The sequence below is a fragment of the Oncorhynchus nerka genome, linkage group LG15 (genome assembly GCF_034236695.1).
Source record: "Oncorhynchus nerka isolate Pitt River linkage group LG15, Oner_Uvic_2.0, whole genome shotgun sequence".
Classification (NCBI taxonomy): Eukaryota; Metazoa; Chordata; class Actinopteri; order Salmoniformes; family Salmonidae; genus Oncorhynchus; species Oncorhynchus nerka.
The window spans coordinates 89,474,084-89,495,588 of record NC_088410.1 but is presented as its reverse complement, the minus strand read 5'-3'; the positions used below and the strand labels follow the sequence as shown (position 1 = coordinate 89,495,588).

At 48.9% G+C, this 21,505-nt stretch overlaps 1 protein-coding gene across 2 annotated transcripts in view; it reads right to left on the bottom strand.

The window, feature by feature from the left end:
• Nucleotides 1–18,677, bottom strand: part of LOC115143492 (synaptotagmin-2-like) — a 63,551-nt gene extending 44,874 nt beyond the window's left edge. For both annotated transcript variants that reach the window (XM_065002013.1, XM_065002015.1), the window contains exon 1: nt 18,311–18,677. The gene's annotated coding sequence lies outside the window, so the exon portion shown is untranslated. The remainder of the gene's footprint in view (nt 1–18,310) is intronic.
• Between the last annotated feature and the right edge of the window lie 2,828 nt (nt 18,678–21,505).

The following is a 21,505-nucleotide window of genomic DNA, read 5'->3' as shown; positions in this document are numbered from 1 at the left end:
CATCCCATCACCATCACAGTCCCTCCATCCTAACACCATCACAGTCCCTCCATCCCAACACCATCACAGTCCCTCCATCCCATCACCATTACAGTCCCTCCATCCCTAACACCATCACAGTCCATCCCTCCATCCTAACACCATCACAGTCCCTCCATCCCATCACCATCACAGTCCCTCCATCCCATCACCATCACAGTCCCTCCATCCCATCACCATCACAGTCCCTCCATAACACCATCAAGTCCCTCCATCCCATCCCTCCATCCCATCACCATCACAGTCCCTCCATCCCATCACCATCACAGTCCCTCCATCCCATCACCATCACAGTCCCTCCATCCTAACACCATCCAGTCCCTCCATCCCAAACCCATCACAGTCCCTCCATCCCATCACCATCACAGTCCCTCCATCCTAACACCAGTCCCTCCATCCCTCCAGTCCCTCCATCCCATCACTATCACAGTCCCTCCATCCCAACACCATCACAGTCCCTCCATCCCATCACCATCACAGTCCCTCCATCCTAACACCATCACAGTCCCTCCATCCCAACACCATCACAGTCCCTCCATCCCATCACCATCACAGTCCCTCCATCCTAACACCATCACAGTCCCTCCATCCCATCACCATCACAGTCCCTCCATCCTAACACCATCAGTCCCTCCATCCCTCCATCCTCCATCCTAACACCATCACAGTCCCTCCATCCCACACATCCCATCACACAGTCCCTCCATCCTAACACCATCACAGTCCCTCCATCCCAACACCATCACAGTCCCATCCCATCCATCACAGTCCCTCCATCCTCCAACACCATCACAGTCCCTCCATCCTAACACCATCACAGTCCCTCCATCCCATCACCATCACAGTCCCTCCATCCCTCACCAACACCATCACAGTCCCTCCATCCCATCACCATCACAGTCCCTCCATCCTAACACCATCACAGTCCCTCCATCCCAACACCATCACAGTCCCTCCATCCCATCACCATCACAGTCCCTCCATCCCATCACCATCACAGTCCCTCCATAACACCATCACAGTCCCTCCACACCATCACAGTCCCTCCATCCCAACACCATCCCAACACCACACAGTCCCTCCATCCTAACACCATCACAGTCCCTCCATCCCATCACCATCACAGTCCCCTCCATCCCATCACCATCACAGTCCCTCCATCCCATCACCATCACAGTCCCTCCATCCCAACACCATCACAGTCCCTCCATCCCATCACCATCACAGTCCCTCCATCCCAACACCATCACAGTCCCTCCATCCCAACACCATCACAGTCCCTCCATCCCAACACCATCACAGTCCCTCCATCCTAACACCATCACAGTCCCTCCATCCCATCCCAGTCCCTCCATCCCATCACAACACCATCACAGTCCCTCCATCCCATCACCATCACAGTCCCTCCATCCTAACACCATCACAGTCCCTCCATCCCAACACCATCACAGTCCCTCCATCCCATCACCATTACAGTCCCTCCATCCTCCAACACCATCACAGTCCCTCCATCCCATCACCATCACAGTCCCTCCATCCCATCACCATCACAGTCCCTCCATCCCTAACACCATCACAGTCCCTCCATCCCAACACCATCCTCCATCCAGTCCCCCTCCACCATCACCATCACAGTCCCTCCATCCTAACACCATCACAGTCCCTCCATCCCAACACCATCACAGTCCCTCCATCCCAACACCATCACAGTCCCTCCATCCCATCACCATCACAGTCCCTCCATCCTAACACCATCACAGTCCCTCCATCCCATCACCATCACAGTCCCTCCATCCCATCACTATCACAGTCCCTCCATCCTAACACCATCACAGTCCCTCCATCCCATCACCATCACAGTCCCTCCATCCTAACACCATCACAGTCCCTCCATCCCAACACCATCACAGTCCCTCCATCCCATCACCATCACAGTTCCTCCATCCCATCACCATTACAGTCCCTCCATCCTAACACCATCACAGTCCCTCCATCCTAACACCATCACAGTCCCTCCATCCCAAACCCATCACAGTCCCTCCATCCCATCACCACAGTCCCTCCATCCCACCATCACCATCACAGTCCCTCCATCCCATCACTATCACAGTCCCTCCATCCTAACACCATCACAGTCCCTCCATGCCAACACCATCACAGTCCCTCCATCCCAACACCATCACAGTCCCTCCATCTTAACACCATCACAGTCCCTCCATCCCAACACCATCACAGTCCCTCCATCCCATCACCATCACAGTACCTCCATCCCATCACCATCACAGTCCCTCCATCCTAACACCATCACAGTCCCTCCATCCCAAACCCATCACAGTCCCTCCATCCCATCACCATTACAGTCCCTCCATCCTAACACCATCACAGTCCCCTCCATCCCAGTCCCTCCATCCCATCACAGTCCCTCCATCCCATCATCACCATTACAGTCCCTCCATCCTAACACCATCACAGTCCCTCCATCCATCACCATCACAGTCCCTCCATCCCATCACTATCACAGTCCCTCCATCCCTAACACCATCACAGTCCCTCCATCCCATCACCATCACAGTCCTAACACCATCACAGTCCCTCCATCCCAACACCATCACAGTCCCTCCATCCCATCACCATCACAGTCCCTCCATCCCATCACCATCACAGTCCCTCCATCCCTAACACCATCACAGTCCCTCCATCCCATCACCAAGTCCCTCCACCATCACTATCACAGTCCCTCCATCCAACACCATCACAGTCCCTCCATCCCAACACCATCACAGTCCCTCCATCCCATCACCATCACAGTCCCTCCATCCTAACACCATCACAGTCCCTCCATCCCATCACCATCACAGTCCCTCCATCCCATCACCATCACAGTCCCTCCATCCCATCACCATCACAGTCCCTCCATCCTAACACCATCACAGTCCCTCCATCCCAACACCATCACAGTCCCTCCATCCCCCAACACCATCACAGTCCCTCCATCCCATAACACCATCACAGTCCCTCCATCCCAACACCATCACAGTCCCTCCATCCCATCACCATCACAGTCCCTCCATCCCATCACCATCACAGTCCCTCCATCCATCACCATCACAGTCCCTCCATCCTAACACCATCACAGTCCCTCCATCCCAACACCCATCACAGTCCCTCCATCCCATCACCATCACAGTCCCTCCATCCTAACACCATCACAGTCCCTCCATCCCATCAACATCCCATCACAGTCCCTCCAGTCCCTCCATCCCATCACCATTACAGTCCCTCCATCCTAACACCATCACAGTCCCTCCATCCTATCACCATCACAGTCCCTCCATCCCATCACTATCACAGTCCCTCCATCCTAACACCATCACAGTCCCTCCATCCCATCACCATCACAGTCCCTCCATCCTAACACCATCACAGTCCCTCCATCCCAACACCATCACAGTCCCTCCATCCTAACACCATCACAGTCCCTCCATCCCATCACCATCACAGTCCCTCCATCCTAACACCATCACAGTCCCTCCATCCCATCACCATCACAGTCCCTCCATCCCATCACTATCACAGTCCCTCCATCCTAACACCATCACAGTCCCTCCATGCCAACACCATCACAGTCCCTCCATCCCAACACCATCAAGTCCCTCCATAACACCACAGTCCCTCAGTCACCATCACAGTCCCTCCATCCCATCACCATCACAGTCCCTCCATCCCATCACCATCACAGTCCCTCCATCCTAACACCATCACAGTCCCTCCATCCCAAACCCATCACAGTCCCTCCATCCCATCACCATTACAGTCCCTCCATCCTAACACCATCACAGTCCCTCCATCCCAAACCCATCACAGTCCCTCCATCCCATCACCATTACAGTCCCTCCATCCTAACACCATCACAGTCCCTCCATCCTATCACCATCACAGTCCCTCCATCCCATCACTATCACAGTCCCTCCATCCCAACACCATCATAGTCCCTTCATCCCATCACCATCACAGTCCCTCCATCCTAACACCATCACAGTCCCTCCATCCCAACACCATCACAGTCCCTCCATCCCATCACATTCCTCCATCCCATCACCATCACAGTCCCTCCATCCTAACACCATCACAGTCCCTCCATCCTAACACCATCAGAGTCCCTCCATCCCAAACCCATCACAGTCCCTCCATCCCATCACCATTACAGTCCCTCCATCCTAACATCATCACAGTCCCTCCATCCAATCGCCATCACAGTCCCTCCATCCCATCACTATCACAGTCCCTCCATCCTAACACCATCACAGTCCCTCCATCCCATCACCATCACAGTCCCTCCATCCTAACACCATCACAGTCCCTCCATCCCAACACCATCACAGTCCCTCCATCCCATCACTATCACAGTCCCTCCATCCTAACACCATCACTCCAGTCCCTCCATCCCATCACCATCACAGTCCCTCCATCCTAACACCATCACAGTCCCTCCATCCCAACACCATCACAGTCCCTCCATCCCATCACCATCACAGTCCCTCCATCCCAACACCATCCCTCCATCCCTCCATCCATCCCTAACACCATCACAGTCCCTCCATCCCAAACCCATCACAGTCCTCCTCCATCCCATCACCATCACAGTCCCTCCATCCTAACACCATCACAGTCCCCTCCATCCCATCACACCCATCACAGTCCCTCCATCCCATCACCATCACAGTCCCTCCATCCCAACACCATCACAGTCCCTCCATCCCATCACCATCACAGTCCCCATCCCATCATCACAGTCCCTCCATCCTAACACCATCACAGTCCCTCCATCCCATCACCATCACAGTCCCTCCATCCCAACACCATCACAGTCCCTCCATCCCAACACCATCACAGTCCCTCCATCCCAACACCATCACAGTCCCTCCATCCCTAACACCATCACAGTCCCTCCATCCCAACACCATCACAGTCCCTCCATCCCATCACCATCACAGTCCCTCCATCCTAACACCATCACAGTCCCTCCATCCCATCACCATCACAGTCCCTCCATCCTAACACCATCACAGTCCCCTCCATCCCATAACACCATCACAGTCCCTCCATCCCTAATCACCATCACAGTCCCTCCATCCCACACCATCACAGTCCCTCCATCCTAACACCATCACAGTCCCTCCATCCCATCACCCATCACAGTCCCTCCATCCCATCACCATCACAGTCCCTCCATCCCACAGTCCCTCCACCAACACCATCACAGTCCCTCCATCCCAACACCATCACAGTCCCTCCATCCTAACACCATCACAGTCCCTCCATCCCATCACAGTCCCTCCATCCCCATCACAGTCCCTCCATCCCATCACCATCACAGTCCCTCCATCCTAACACCATCACAGTCCCTCCATCCCAAACCCATCACAGTCCCTCCATCCCATCACCATTACAGTCCCTCCATCCTAACACCACCATCACAGTCCCTCCATCCCATCACCATCACAGTCCCTCCATCCCATCACCATCACAGTCCCTCCATCCTAACACCATCACAGTCCCTCCATCACAGTCCCTCCATCCCATCACCATCACAGTCCCTCCATCCTAACACCATCACAGTCCCTCCATCCCAACACCATCACAGTCCCTCCATCCCATCACCATCACAGTCATCATCCCATCACCATCACAGTCCCTCCATCCTAACACCATCACAGTCCCTCCATCCTATCACCATCACAGTCCCTCCATCCCAAACCCATCACAGTCCCTCCATCACCATCACCATCCCTCCATCCTAACACCATCACAGTCCCTCCATCCCATCACCATCACAGTCCCTCCATCCCATCACTATCACAGTCCCTCCATCCTAACACCATCACAGTCCCTCCATCCCATCACCATCACAGTCCCTCCATCCTAACACCATCACAGTCCCTCCATCCCAACACCATCCAGTCCCTCCATCCCATCACCATCACAGTCCCTCCATCCCATCACCATCATAGTCCCTCCATCCCAACACCATCACAGTCCCTCCATCCTAACACCATCACAGTCCCTCCATCCCAACACCATCACAGTCCCTCCATCCCATCACCATCACAGTCCCTCCATCCTAACACCATCACAGTCCCTCCATCCCATCACCATCACAGTCCCTCCATCCCATCACCATCACAGTCCCTCCATCCTAACACCATCACAGTCCCTCCATCCCAACACCATCACAGTCCCTCCATCCCAACACCATCACAGTCCCTCCATCCCAACACCATCACAGTCCCTCCATCCCAACACCATCACAGTCCCTCCATCCCATCACCATCACAGTCCCTCCATCCCAACACCATCAGTCCCTCCATCCCTCCATCCCTCCATCCCATCACCATCACAGTCCCTCCATCCCATCACCATCACAGTCCCTCCATCCTAACACCATCACAGTCCCTCCATCCCAACACCATCACAGTCCCTCCATCCCATCACCATCACAGTCCCTCCATCCCAACACCATCACAGTCCCTCCACCCCATCACCATCACAGTCCCTCCATCCTAACACCATCCAGTCCCTCCATCCCATCACCATCACAGCCCCTCCATCACCATCACAGTCCCTCCATCCTAACACCATCACAGTCCCTCCATCCCATCACCATCACAGTCCCTCCATCCCATCACCATCACAGTCCCTCCATCCATCACCATCACAGTCCCTCCATCCTAACACCATCACAGTCCCTCCATCCCAACACCATCACAGTCCTCCATCCCATCACTATCCAGTCCCTCCATCCCATCACCATCACAGTCCCTCCATCCCAACACCATCACAGTCCCTCCATCCCATCACCATCACAGTCCCTCCATCCCATCCTAACACCATCACAGTCCCTCCCTAACATCCCAACACCATCACAGTCCCTCCATCCTAACACCATCACAGTCCCTCCATCCCAACACCATCACAGTCCCTCCCATCACCATCATCCATCACCATCACAGTCCCTCCATCCTAACACCATCACAGTCCCTCCATCCCAACACCATCACAGTCCCTCCCATCCTAACACCATCACAGTCCCTCCATCCCATCACCATCACAGTCCTTCCATCCTAACACCATCACAGTCCCTCCATCCCAACACCATCACAGTCCCTCCATCCCGTCACCATCACAGACCCTCCATCCTAACACCATCACAGTCCCTCCATCCCATCACCATCATAGTCCCTCCATCCCAACACCATCACAGTCCCTCCATCCCTAACACCATCACAGTCCCCCATCCCATCACCATCACAGTCCCCTCCATCCTAAAACCATCACAGTCCCTCCATCCCAACACCATCACAGTCCCTCCATCCCATCACCATCACAGTCCCTCCATCCCATCACCATCATAGTCCCTCCATCCCAACACCATCACAGTCCCTCCATCCTAACACTTTCACAGTCCCTCCATCCCATCACCATCACAGTCCCTCCATCCCACCACCATCACAGTCCCTCCATCCCTAACACCATCACAGTCCCTCCATCCCAACACCACATCCCATCACAGTCCCTCCCTCCCACCACCATCACAGTCCCTCCATCCCATCACCATCACAGTCCTCCATCCTATCACCATCACAGTCCCTCCTCCCACCATCACAGTCCCTCCATCCCATCACTATCACAGTCCCTCCATCCCAACACATCACAGTCCCTCCATCCCAACACCATCACAGTCCCTCCATCCCATCACCATCACAGTCCCTCCATCCCAACACCATCACAGTCCCTCCATCCCAACACCATCACAGTCCCTCCATCCCATCACCAACACCATCACAGTCCCTCCATCCTAACACCATCACAGTCCCTCCATCCTAACACCATCACAGTCCCTCCATCCCAACACCATCAAAGTCCCTCCATCCTAACACCATCACAGTCCCTCCATCCCAACACCATCACAGTCCCTCCACCCCATCCCATCACAGACCTTCCATCCTAACACCATCACAGTCCCTCCATCCCAACACCACCACAGTCCCTCCATCCTAACACCATCACAGTCCCTCCATCCCATCACCATCACAGTCCCTCCATCCTAACACCATCACAGTCCCTCCATCCCAACACCATCACAGCCCCTCCATCCCATCACCATCACAGACCCTCCAGTCCCTCCATCCCATCCCATCACCATCACAGTCCCTCCATCCTAACACCATCACAGTCCCTCCATCCTAACACCATCACAGTCCCTCCATCCCATCACCATCACAGTCCCTCCATCCCTAAAACCATCACAGTCCCTCCATCCCAACACCATCACAGTCCCTCCATCCCATCACCATCACAGTCCCTCCATCCCATCACCATCACAGTCCCTCCATCCCATCACCATCACAGTCCCTCCATCCTAACACCATCACAGTCCCTCCATCCCAACACCATCACAGTCCCTCCATCCCAACACCATCACAGTCCCTCCATCCTAACACCATCACAGTCCCTCCATCACAGTCCCTCCATCCCAACACCATCACAGTCCTCCATCCCATCACTATCACAGTCCCTCCATTCTAACACCATCACAGTCCCTCCATCCCATCACCATCACAGTCCCTCCATCCTAACACCATCACAGTCCCTCCATCCTAACACCATCACAGTCCCTCCATCCCAACACCATCACAGTCCCTCCATCCCATCACCATCACAGTCCCTCCATCCCATCACCATCATAGTCCCTCCATCCCAACACCATCACAGTCCCTCCATCCTAACACCATCACAGTCCCTCCATCCCAACACCATCACAGTCCCTCCATCCCACCACCATCACAGTCCCTCCATCCTAACACCATCACAGTCCCTCCATCCCATCACTATCACAGTCCCTCCTTCCCAGCACCATCACAGTCCCTCCATCCCATCACTATCACAGTCCCTCCATCCTAACACCATCACAGTCCCTCCATCCCAACGCCATCACAGTCCCTCCATCCCATCACTATCACAGTCCCTCCATCCCATCACCATCACAGTCCCTCCATCCTAACACCATCACAGTCCCTCCATCCCATCACCATTACAGTCCCTCCATCCTAACACCATCACAGTCCCTCCATCCTAACACCATCACAGTCCCTCCATCCTAACACCATCACAGTCCCTCCATCCCAACACCATCAAAGTCCCTCCATCCTAACACCATCGCAGTCCCTCCATCCCAACACCATCACAGTCCCTCCACCCCATCACCATCACAGACCTTCCATCCTAACACCATCACAGTCCCTCCATCCCAACACCACCACAGTCCCTCCCTCCTAACACCATCACAGTCCCTCCATCCCATCACCATCACAGTCCCTCCATCCTAACACCATCACAGTCCCTCCATCCCAACACCATCACAGTCCCTCCATCCCATCACCATCACAGACCCTCCATCCTAACACCATCACAGTCCCTCCATCCCATCACCATCACAGTCCCTCCATCCTAACACCATCACAGTCCCTCCATCCTAACACCATCACAGTCCCTCCATCCCATCACCATCACAGTCCCTCCATCCTAAAACCATCACAGTCCCTCCATCCCAACACCATCACAGTCCCTCCATCCCATCACCATCACAGTCCCTCCATCCCATCACCATCATAGTCCCTCCATCCCAACACCATCACAGTCCCTCCATCCCATTCACCATCACAGCCCCTCCATCCCACCACCATCACAGTCCCTCCATCCCAAAACCATCACAGTCCCTCCATCCTAACACCATCACAGTCCCTCCATCCCATCACTATCACAGTCCCTCCTTCCCAGCACCATCACAGTCCCTCCATCCCATCACTATCACAGTCCCTCCATGCCAACACCATCACAGTCCCTCCATTCCAGCACCATCACATAGCCTCTGTCTCCTCTGTCTTTCAAGGTTGCTCAAATTAGGCCAGTCAGACGTTTTGACTCTTTCTTACCCTCTTGGCTGCTCTTGGTTTAGTTTTCTCTCTCTCTCTCTCTCTCTCTCTCTCTCTCTCTCTCTCTCTCGCTCTCTCACTCTCTCTCACACTCACACACACACACACTTTCTCTCTATCTCTCATGCACACATGCCCTCTCTCATGTACACTCTCCCTACATCTCTCATTTTCTGTCTATTATACACACGCTCATTATTTTTGTGCTTCCTGCTGGTACCTAAAATAGCTTGACCGACTAGAGCTGGTTGAAACAGTTAGAGATGGGCTAGGGGGAGAGGATAAAGGAGAGAGAGAGAGCTCAGTCTGAATTCATCACCCTACACAAAGAGCAGAGCGTGTTGCCCCATTCAACGGATCTGGGGCAACTTGACTGAGTAGGCTACTGAGGGAAAGGCCTTCCATAAGGGACTGACTAATTAACGTATCTCTTTGCACCCCATTTATCTGAATAGATTTTAAAAGATTTTGTGTTTTTTTCTGTGATTTTTCTGTATTGCTAAGGAAACTGGAGAACCACTAGTATTCATTAGGCTGAATCCTTCGACGTTGAAAGTTAAGGCTGCACCAGTAATTACTTCATCAGCAGGAGGCCTGCATCATATCTTAGGAACTTATATAAACCAAACTAAGCTCTGTCTGGACATCTTCTATTTTCTGCTTCAGCAGCTCACCAGGATTTCTTGCTTGAGAGACAGAGGAAGAGCAAGGAAGACAAATTGGCATCATTATGGAAGGATGATTCTCAGCATTTCCTCACAAAGAGGCAGAATACTCTCCCTGTCTCTTCAGGCTGTTCCTGGTCAGTACATAGTCAATATTCTTAACTTACAACGTTCAATCTGGGATGGATAGATTCTCAGTCTTACTAAATCATTTGAAGATAGTATGTACAATGTTACTATTCTGAAATCTTTGCACCCACATTGTGGTGATGCACAAGTCTATAATTGAAGATCTGGATTCTGACCAATAGGGGGCAGTGAAGTTGAGCTGTCCTTCTTTAACAGAGGAGGGTAAATGTCATATGATATACTTTTCGATTGCTGTTTGCCCATTAACATGGCTGCATAGATTTATCAGAAATTCAATCATGGTTTAACACGTCATTGATGGAACTTTAATTAGATTATCCACATGAATCAACCAGATGTAGTGAAGTACAGGGGGAAGCCCTTTCTGCAATAGTTGCCCACCCCAGTCAATGGAGTTTGTGCTGATGTGGACTCCACTAAGCTATGAGAATTCTCAGCTATACTCTCTCACCTCTTGAGCTTCCAACTCTGCTGGCATACAACATAGACAGCATATCTTTCTAACAGTTAGGAAAAACAACACAGACATAGCAGCAGGCCTGATAGTTCAGGCTCACTGTGGCTCTTATCAAACATATTAATCAAATCAAATCAAATTGTACTGGTCACATACTCATATTTAGCAGATGTTATTGCGGGTTTAGCAGCATGCTTGTGTTCCTAGTTCCAACAGTGCAGTAATATCTAACAATTCACAACAATACCCACAAAACTAAAAGTAAATGAATGGAATTAAGATATACTGTATATAAATATTAGGACGAGCAATGTCGGATTGGCATTGACTAGAATACAGTAGAAGAGAATACGTTATATACATACAAGATGAGTAAAGCAGTATGTAAACATTATTCAAGTGACTAGTGTTCCAGGGCAGCAGCCTCTAAGTTGCAGGTTTGAGTAACCGGGGGGAAGCCGGCTAGTGATGGCTATTTAACAGTCTGATGGCCTTGAGATAGAAGCTGTTTTTCAGTCTCTCTGTCCTTGCTTTGATGCACCTGTCCTGACCTCGCATTCTGGATGGTAGCGGGGTGAACAGGCCGTGGCTCGGGTGGTTGACGTCCTTGATGATGTTTTTGGCCTTCCTGTGACACTGGGTGCTGTAGGTGTCCTGGAGGGCAGGCAGTGTGCCCCCGGTGAAATGTTGGACAGACTGCACCATCCTCTGGAGAGCCCTGTGGTTGCGGGCGTGGCAGTTACCGTACTAGGCGGTGATACAGCCTGACAGGATGCTCTCAATTGTGCATCTGTAAAAGTTTGTAAGGTTCTTGGGGGACAAGCCACATTTCTTCAGCCTCCTCAGGTTGAAGAGGCGCTGCTGCACCTTCTTCACCACACTGTCTGTGTGGGTGGACCATTTCAGACAATCAGTGATGTGTACGCCAACGAACTTGAAGCTTTTCACGTTCTCCACTGTGGTCCCATCAATGTGGATAGGGGTGTGCTCCATCTGCTTTTTCCTGAAGTCCAACATCAGCTCCTTCTTTTAGTTGACGTTGATGGAGAGGTTATTTTCCTGGCACCACTCCACCAGGGCTCTCACCTCCTCTCTGTAGGCTGTCTCATCATTATTGGTAATCAGGCCTTCTATGGTTGTGTCGTCTGCAAACTTGATGATTGTGGCCACGCAGTCATGGGTGAACAGGGAGGAGGGGGCTAAGTATGCACCCTTGTGGGGCCCCTGGGTTGAGGATCAGTGAAATGAAGGTGTTGTTTCCTACCTTCACCACCCAGGGTCTTGCCCATCAGGAAATCCAAGACTGGGTTGCAGACCCAGGGCCCGAGCCTGATGATGAGCTTGGAGGGTACTATGGTTTTGATGGCTGAGCTGTAGTCAATGAACAGCATTCTTTCATATGTATTCCTCTTGTCCAAGTGGGATAGGGCAGTGTGAAATGCAATGGTGATTGCATCGTCTGTGGATCTATTGGGGCGGTAAGCAAACCAAAGTGGGTCTGGGGTGTAAGGTAAGGTAGAGGTGATACGATCCTTAACTAGCCTCTCAAAGCACTTCATGATGACAGAAGTAATTGTCATGTAGTTCAGTTACCTTTGCTTTCTTGGGACAGGAACAATGGTGGACATATTGAAGCAATTGTGGACAGCAGACTGGGATAGGGAGATTTTTTAAATATATTTTTTTACCTTTATTTTACTAGGCAAGTCAGTTAAGAACAAATTCTTATTTTCAATGACGGCCTAGGAACAGTGGGTTAACTGCCTGTTCAGGGGCAGAACGACAGATTTGTACCTTGTCAGCTCGGGGATTCGAACTTGCAACCTTTCGGTTACTAGTCCAACGCTCTAACCACTAGGCTACCCTGCCGCCCCAGACATTGCATATGTCTGTAAAAACTCCAGCCAGCTGGTCTGCGCATGCTCTGAGGATGTGGCTAGGGATGCCGTCTGGGCCGGCAGCCTTGCAAAGGTTAACACGTTTAAATGTTTTACTTATATCAGCCATGGATAACAAGAGCCCACAGTCCTTGTGAGGGGCCCTTTTCGAAGGCACTGTGTTACCCTCAAAGCGGCCAAAAGGTGTTTAGCTTATCTGGGAGCAAGATGTCGGTGTCCACGACGTGGCTGGTTTTCCCTTTGTAATCCGTGATTGTCTGTAGACCCTGCCACATATGTCTCGTGTCTGAGCCATTGAATTGCAACTCCGTTTTGCCTGTTTGATTGCTTTACAGAGGGAATAACTACACTGTTTTTATTCAACCATATTCCCAGTCACCTTGCCATGGTTAAATGCGTTGGTTCACACTTTCAGTTTAGCGAGAATACTGCCATCTAGCCTCGGTTTCCGGTTTGGGTAAGTTTTAATAGTCACCGTGGGAACAACATCCCGTATACACTTCCTGATGAACTCAGTCACCGTGTCCGTGTATACATCAATGTCAATATCCGAGGCTATTCGGAACATATCCCAGTCCGCATGATCAAAACAATCTTGAAGCATGGATTCCGATTGGTCAGACCAGCATTGAATAGACCTTCCTGTTTGAGTTTCTGCCTATAGGAAAGGAGGAGCAAAATGGAGTCGTGATCTGATTTGCCAAAGGGAGGGCAGTAGAGGGCCTTGTAGGCATCCCGGAAGAGAGAATATCAGTGGTCAAATGTTTTCCCAGGGCGAGTACTACATTCAATGTGTTGACAGAACATCGATAGCATTTTCCTAAAATGTACTTTGTTAAAATCCCCAGCTACAATAAATGTTGTCTCAGTATATGTGGTTTACACCTTGCATAAAGTCCAGTGTAGTTCCTTGAGGGCCGTCGTGGTATCAGCTTGAGGGGGAATATACATGGCTGTGACTATAACCAAAGAGAATTATTTTGGGAGGTAAAACGGTCGGCGTTTCATTGTGTGGTATTCTAGGTTGGGTGAACAAAAGGACTTGAGTTTCTGTACGGTATCACAATCACACCATGAGTGGTTAATCATGAAACATACACCAATCCCTTCTTCCAGGAGAGTTCTTTATTCCTGTCTGCGCGATGTACTGAGAACCCAGCTGGCTGTATGGACAGTATATTCGGAGAGAGCCATGATTCCATGAATTGGAGTATATTACAGTCCCTGATGTCTCTCTGGAAGGGGATCCTCACCCTGAGCTCGTCTACTTTATTATCCAGAGACTGAACATTAGCGAGTAATATATTCAGAAGCGGAAGCTGTGGATGGTGTGCCCGCCGTGATCAGTGCTTGATCAGTGCTTACTGGGACTGCAGGGTTTGGTCTACACTACTCTTATCTGTAACAATGAAAGCTGCATGGTTGTCTCTCACTCCAACTATGAGATAATGGGCAGTTCTCTAACCAACACTTAGTCATTAGTTATTCAATCATTAGAGCAGGGGTATTCAACCGGGGATCCGTGGCCCCCTAGGAGTCTGCGGAGGTACTGCAGGGGACGGCAAAAATATAAATACATAAAACAATATATATATATTTTTTGTTTTAATGTTTTTGTGAATATCTCTACCAACAACATAATAAACTACGTGTGATTTACATACCTACAGTAGAAAAGAGGAGAATATCTTATTTCTAAAAATGTAAATAATGTCACATTTATTTCTCAACTCCTAATATTAAGCCAATTACACTCACTGGAGTATCTGACATAGGCTTTTAAGAATCACCCATGAATAGGCTGCTGGCTGCTGGTATGCTCCTTGACTTGTACATACCTGTTTGCAAACACATGGCTAACCTTTGTTTTAACCAGCAGCTCTTAGTGAAAATGTGTTTGGAGTTTTCTTTCCAGCTAATAGGCTGTTAGAGTTTACACTTCCTCTTCCAATTATAACGTGGGGAGGTCAAAATAATGAAAACCATCTACCAAATCTATTCACTTCAAAATAATGATTACTTCTCCTTGCCATTATCATTCACCTGATGATAATACAAGACGTATGATGGAGGTCGCTGGGTCACTGATTTGCCGGGAAGGGGGACCCTGGACAAGAGCATGTTTTATCATTCAAAAGATCATAGACTCAGAGTCTGTTCACGGTTAGTAGAGCATGAAACAACAAGAAACACAGATATGATAGTCTGTTTGTGCTAACATTCCACGCCTTGCCTTGTCATGCATGACAAGGAGTGGCAAGGAGTGGAAGTTAGCACAAACAGACTGGATTTCAGGCTAGATATGACACTTACAGTAAGTTGAACATAGCATTTTGGGATTGTTCAAACTTTAGAATCAATACAATGTTGATGTTATGGATCCCAAAGATACAGTATGTATTATATACTATAAGGCAGAGAAAACTTAAACACTTTAATGAAAATGTAGGCCTTTATCTCTGAGTATGTGAATAACAGGAGTAGCTTGCCATAATGTGTATGCCAAATAACCTGTAGGGTGGTTTCATTATTGTCTAGAAGCAGTGACAATTGGGGTGGCAGGCAGCTAGCTTCAGTACCAGTGGACCTGGAGAGAGCGAAGAGAGCGAAGAGAGGAAGATAGGACTCTGACAACATCTCATTACCTTCCTTTGTATTGTCTCTCTTTTTCTCCTATCTGACCCCAGTGGCTGGCTACACAAACAAACCCTCTACCACAGCAGTAAAGCGTAAACTGACAGTGTTTGCCTGCAGTTCCCAATGAAACAAAGACAGCAAGTCAGTAACTTTTAGAGGGAAGTCCAGGCTCACTATAAAAGTAGGCTAAACAAGACTTCATAATACATGACTGGCTCAGATGTCTGTAACATGGCTAAACGGTGGCTAAACGGTACAAAGGCCATGTTAGAGAATTACAACAGGCCATTGCATTTCAGTCTTACAAAAACAGCCTTTAGTCAGTTTACAAAGCACATTATAAAACATCCGTATGTACTTCACAAAATGTGTTACAGAAATGTCTGCCATGGACACATGAAGACTTCCCTAGCTTACATGCAGTTTGACTCACAATGAAAAATATCATCTCAGTATCATCTCAATGTGCACCTGGCGTGTCATTAACAATGGAACATCTTCTGGGGGAGATCATACAAACAGAGAGATTGTGGTGAAGCATCAAGGCCTTTCCTTTTCAGCTGCCCAACCGCTCCAACGTGAAGAGTAGAAGACCTATCGATGTACGGGAATATTTCTTAACTGTTATGCTTTTATGTTGACCAGGAGAGGAAACAGCAATTGACCTCCTCTACTCACAAATAAGGGTTAGGGTTAGGGTGAGGGTTACTGTAGTGTTGCCTCATTCCTTTGAAAGCCCATCCATTTTAACCAAGCAGTAAAACCCCAGACATGTCTCTCCCACTTACCCCTATGACCCAAAATAGACTCCATTTTACTGATTTATGAACTAGCACTGGTACGTATCCCAGTATCCTCCCCCATGACATGGCCAGCTCAGCACTATTCCCTGGACACTTTGTGTGTGTGTGTGTGTGTGTGTGTGTGTGTGTGTGTGTGTGTGTGTGTGTGTGTGTGTGTGTGTGTGTGTGTGTGGGTGTGCGCGAGTGTGCATGTGTGTGTAAGTGAGAGAGAGAGAGAGAGAGAGAGAGAGAGAGAGAGAGAGAGAGAGAGAGAGAGTGCTGCGGCTGTGGCTCCTCTGAATCACCTCTGCTGTGCCAGAGGAGGCGGACCCCTATGCATCTTAACCAGGAGAGTCCCAGTACAGGCAGTCCTGTACACCGGAGGAAGCTGGTGGGAGGAGTTATAGGAGGTTCTAAACCTGGAGAGTCCCAGTCCTGTACACATAGTGGCCCTGAAGACCGACCAGCCTGAAACACCACCTGAGAACACAACAGCCCCATAGAAAGACACTCACTTGTCACCTTGGATAATGCTGCCCCTCAATACCATTGTTTACATCCTGATGTGGTATATAGAGGTTCCATCCTTATGCTAATGACTCATGACTAAAGTATGCATATGAGGAATATGGAATTGCTCAGTAGATCAGGTTTTATAACCTGATATAAACTGCTGCATTTTCACTGAGGTCCACTTTTTTCTGGTAAACTGTACCCTTCAGGGTGGTGTGGAAGACTTTTCAAATCAACCCAAGAAAAGATGCGCAGTCAACGTAGTCAATGATGATGCAATGACCTTAGGTACAAGCTACACATGGTGGAAAGGGGCGATGTGGTTCATTTGTTCTGAGAAACCTAGCTTTGACAGTTAATATCATTACTTTGAATCCATTACAGTACAGGGTAGCACCTCTTCAATGCATGCATGGGCTCTTTCAGAATAGCTTGTTCAGCAGAATTGACCTTGCATGCACCCCCCAGCGCAGCAGAATGTATAGTGGAACGGGGCTGTTCCTCTCATGATGTTACTTCAAAACTGTCATCATGTCATTTTATCAACCATTTACCTTCCTTTTAGTCTAAATTTAAAGATAGAAAACAAATGGACAACAGATCAACAAATTGGTTGTTTGTACATTTCTCTCATATTTTGGTTCAGGGTAAAAAAAATAAAAAATAAAAATGTTAAAGGCATTTGATCAAACATTGAATTGGGACTAAAATACACTCCACTGATCACTTCAGTTATAGTTGAATCGGCATACGTGAAGTGAATGGTATCCATAAAAAGTAGAGGACTGTGAAATGTGTTGTTTCAATGTTTTCTCATGTGAAAAACAGCCCCATCCCAAGTTCTACTCTCTTACACACATTTTCTACTATTATGTAACGTGATACTGCAGCACTGTATGAAGCTACGCATGAGGACTTGCCTCAATACTGAGAGAGAAAGTTCCACTGGCAGCCTCCCTTTCCCTGCAGTGTCTCTACATTAAACCAGAGCAAATTGAAACTGGGGAAGATATCATTGTCTACTATAATTACCTTGAGCCTTTCCTCTCCCACTGCAGTCCTCTAGGTAGATGGGCAGTGTAATGAGGCTGGTTACTGCCATGACTAAATGATACATGACCACGGCACTCATCACCGATCAACAAACATGTACATACAGTAAGAAGTGACACCTTACCTGTATCGGAGAGCTGTTGTCTCCTGGAGAAAAAGAGAGAGAGGGACTTCTGTCTGTAGAACCTGCAGGACACTTGAGATAAGGTCTTAGGAGAAGAAATGTTTGAGATTAATAGTTTTTTGGGGTTTATCCCACTCTGAAGAAGATAAGTCTCTTGTAACTGCTCAGTCCCTGCAGTCACCCCCGGGGGTCTCTTCACGAAAGCCCTCTTCACACACACTGACACAAAACAGTTGCCTGTAGTGAGGAGTTAATCAGATCTGGGGAAAATGAAATGAAATACACGCGCACATTAACATTCTCTCACACTGCAAATCAGCACCAGCATCAAAGCTATGTGCCGTTTCACTGCTGTATTTCCCGGCACTGCAGCCTCATTGGCTGAAGGGCTACTCAATAAAATCCTACTTGTCATCAATTGGGTGGGTCGGGGGTGGGGGTGGGGGGTTATGGCGTACTCTGGACTCTGCTCCTCCTCCTCTCGTTCATTTGTTCTCCCTCTACAGTACACGCAGAGGGGAATGCTGAGCTTTGAAAATTAGGCGCAGGGTGAAAGGGAGGGTGGAAGGAAGGAAGGAGGGCTGGAGTGGAGAGGGAGAGAGAGAGAAAGAGAGAGAGAGAGAGAGAGAGAGAGAGGGAGAGGGAGAGGGAGAGGGAGAGAGAGTAAGGGAGCGAAGGAGGTGCGAAGGAGAAGCAAGGAGAGGGAGCGAAGAAGAGGAAGGGAGGGAGCAAGGGAGGGAGGAGCAAAGGCTGGGAGAATCGATAAGCAGTTAGGAGAGACGTGCCGTGCAGACGCTGAGCCTGGCACAATGCAGGGGCTCAGAGAGTCTGGCCGTAGGTGCTGCTCTCTCCTCTCGGAGACGCTGTCTCTATGCAGGACCAGAGTGCAGTGAGGTGTGTGAAGCGAGAGAAGGGGGGTTCTTCCAGCAGCGGTTGCCATGACGCTACAGCAAACTCTGCTAGAATAAAAAGGTCTCTGATCTGTCTCTTTTTTCCTTATTCACACAGCTAATAAGCACTGAGTGAATTATTTAAGATGCCAGAGGGAAGAAGGGTGGGGTAAGCTACATGGGTACCACAGCTGACTGCATCTTGATGCCTCAGGGGAGATGCTCAGCCTGTAGGACTGACTGACTGACTGACTGACTGACTGACTGACTGACTGACTGACTGACTGACTGACTGACTGACTGACCGACTGACTGACTGCCTGATTGCCTGACTGCCTGACTGCCTGACTGCCTGACTGCCTGTGTTCACAAGACTGTTATCTATAAATCAATGAGCTAAAACGAGGTAATAGTATGACAATAAAAACAGTAATTTGAGTCCTAAGGTCAGTCAGTCAGTTAACAACAAATTACTATTTTCAATTACGGCCTAGGAACAGTGGGTTAACTGCCTTGTTCAGGGGCAGAACGACAGATTTTTACCTTACAACCTTTTGGTCCAAGTCCAACGCTTTAACCAATAGGCTACCTGCCAGCCCATGGTTTTTAAACCGTTTGCGTTCTGTACAATTGTGAATAATGGTCTTAGTCTTCATCAATAATTAATTTCTTCATATGCCTTATATTTGTAGAAAGACATATGGCAGACTTGTGGTCATGCATAGCATCACACTGTATTCCGGTCAAGCATGCAGTACGCTACGTGCACCTCACAACCTCCTTGCTTCTCTCTACTTGCTTTGCTCTTCCCCTTAGTGCTAATTAAATTGACTTGATGGAAGTCCAACTCCGCCATCTGAAAACAATGAGTTATGTTTGTTCCTACCCTGGCTGGCTGGACAGACGGCAGGCTGAGCAGGGCTATCCCTGATCACATGCACTGCGGTGTTTCTGGAAGTCTGGAAGAGAGATCCCTACTCAGGCCTGGCCTGTCTGCCATCACACAGTTCAACAGCCAATGGTGCGGCAGGGGTACTGTAAACCAGATTCAGATTGGCAACTGACACATTTCTTCACATTCTTGGGTAGAATATTCACATTTCCATTTATCACATTATTTGGAATTGTTATAATGTGTAACATTAAACTAATTTAATGGTAGACTCAGCAAAATGATACCATCGTACAACTTCCTTCTTACAGACAACAACAACATTGTTCCCTATTAGTTCAGTCACTTATCCAGTTTGTCCTATAGACTTTCTGACGTCACAGGTTCTCGGCCCATTGACAGGGAACAGTCGGATGCAGCTACAGTTGAAGTCGGAAGTTTACATACACTTAGGTTGGAGTCATTAAAACTAGTTTCCAAACACTTAGGTTGGAGTCATTAAAACTAGTTTCCATACACTTAGGTTGGAGTCATTAAAACTAGTTTACATACACTTAAGTTGGAGTCATTAAAACTAGTTTTTCAACCACTCCACAAATTTCTTGTTAAATGGGCTATAGTTTTGGCAAGTCCACTAGGACATCTTCTTTGTGCATGACACAAGAAATTTTTCCAACAATTGTTTACAAACAGATTATTTCACTAATAATTCACGGTATCACAATTCAGAAGTTTACATACACTACGTTGACTGTGCCTTTAAATAGCTTGGAAAATTCCAGAAAACTATGTCATGGCTTTAGAAGCTGCTGATAGGCTAATTTACATAATTTGAGTCAATTGGAGGTGTACCTGTGGATGTGTTTCAAGGCCTACAAACTCAGTGCCTCTTTGCTTGATATCATGGGAAAATCAAAAGAAATCAGCCAAGACCTCAGAAAAAAATTGTAGACCTCCACAAGTCTGGTTCATCCTTGGGAGCAATTTCCAAACGCCTGAAGGTACCACGTTCATCTGTACAAACAATAGTACGCAAGTATAAACACCATGGGACCACACAGTCGTCATACCACTCAGGAAGGAGACGTGTTCTGTCTCCTAGAGATGAACGTACTTTGGTGCGAAAAGTGCAAATCAATCCCAGAACAACAGCAAAGGACCTTGTGAAGATGCGGGAGGAAACAGGCACAACAGTATCTATATCCACAGTAAAAAGAGTTCTATATCGACATAACCTGAAAGGCCACTCAGCAAGGAAGAAGTTACTGCTAGAAAAACACGATAAAAAGCCAGACTGTGGTTTGCAACTGCACATGGGGACAAAGATTGTACTTTTTGGAGAAATGTCCTCTGGTCTGATAAAACAAGAACAGAACTGTTTGGCCATAATGACCATCCTTATGTTTGGAGGAA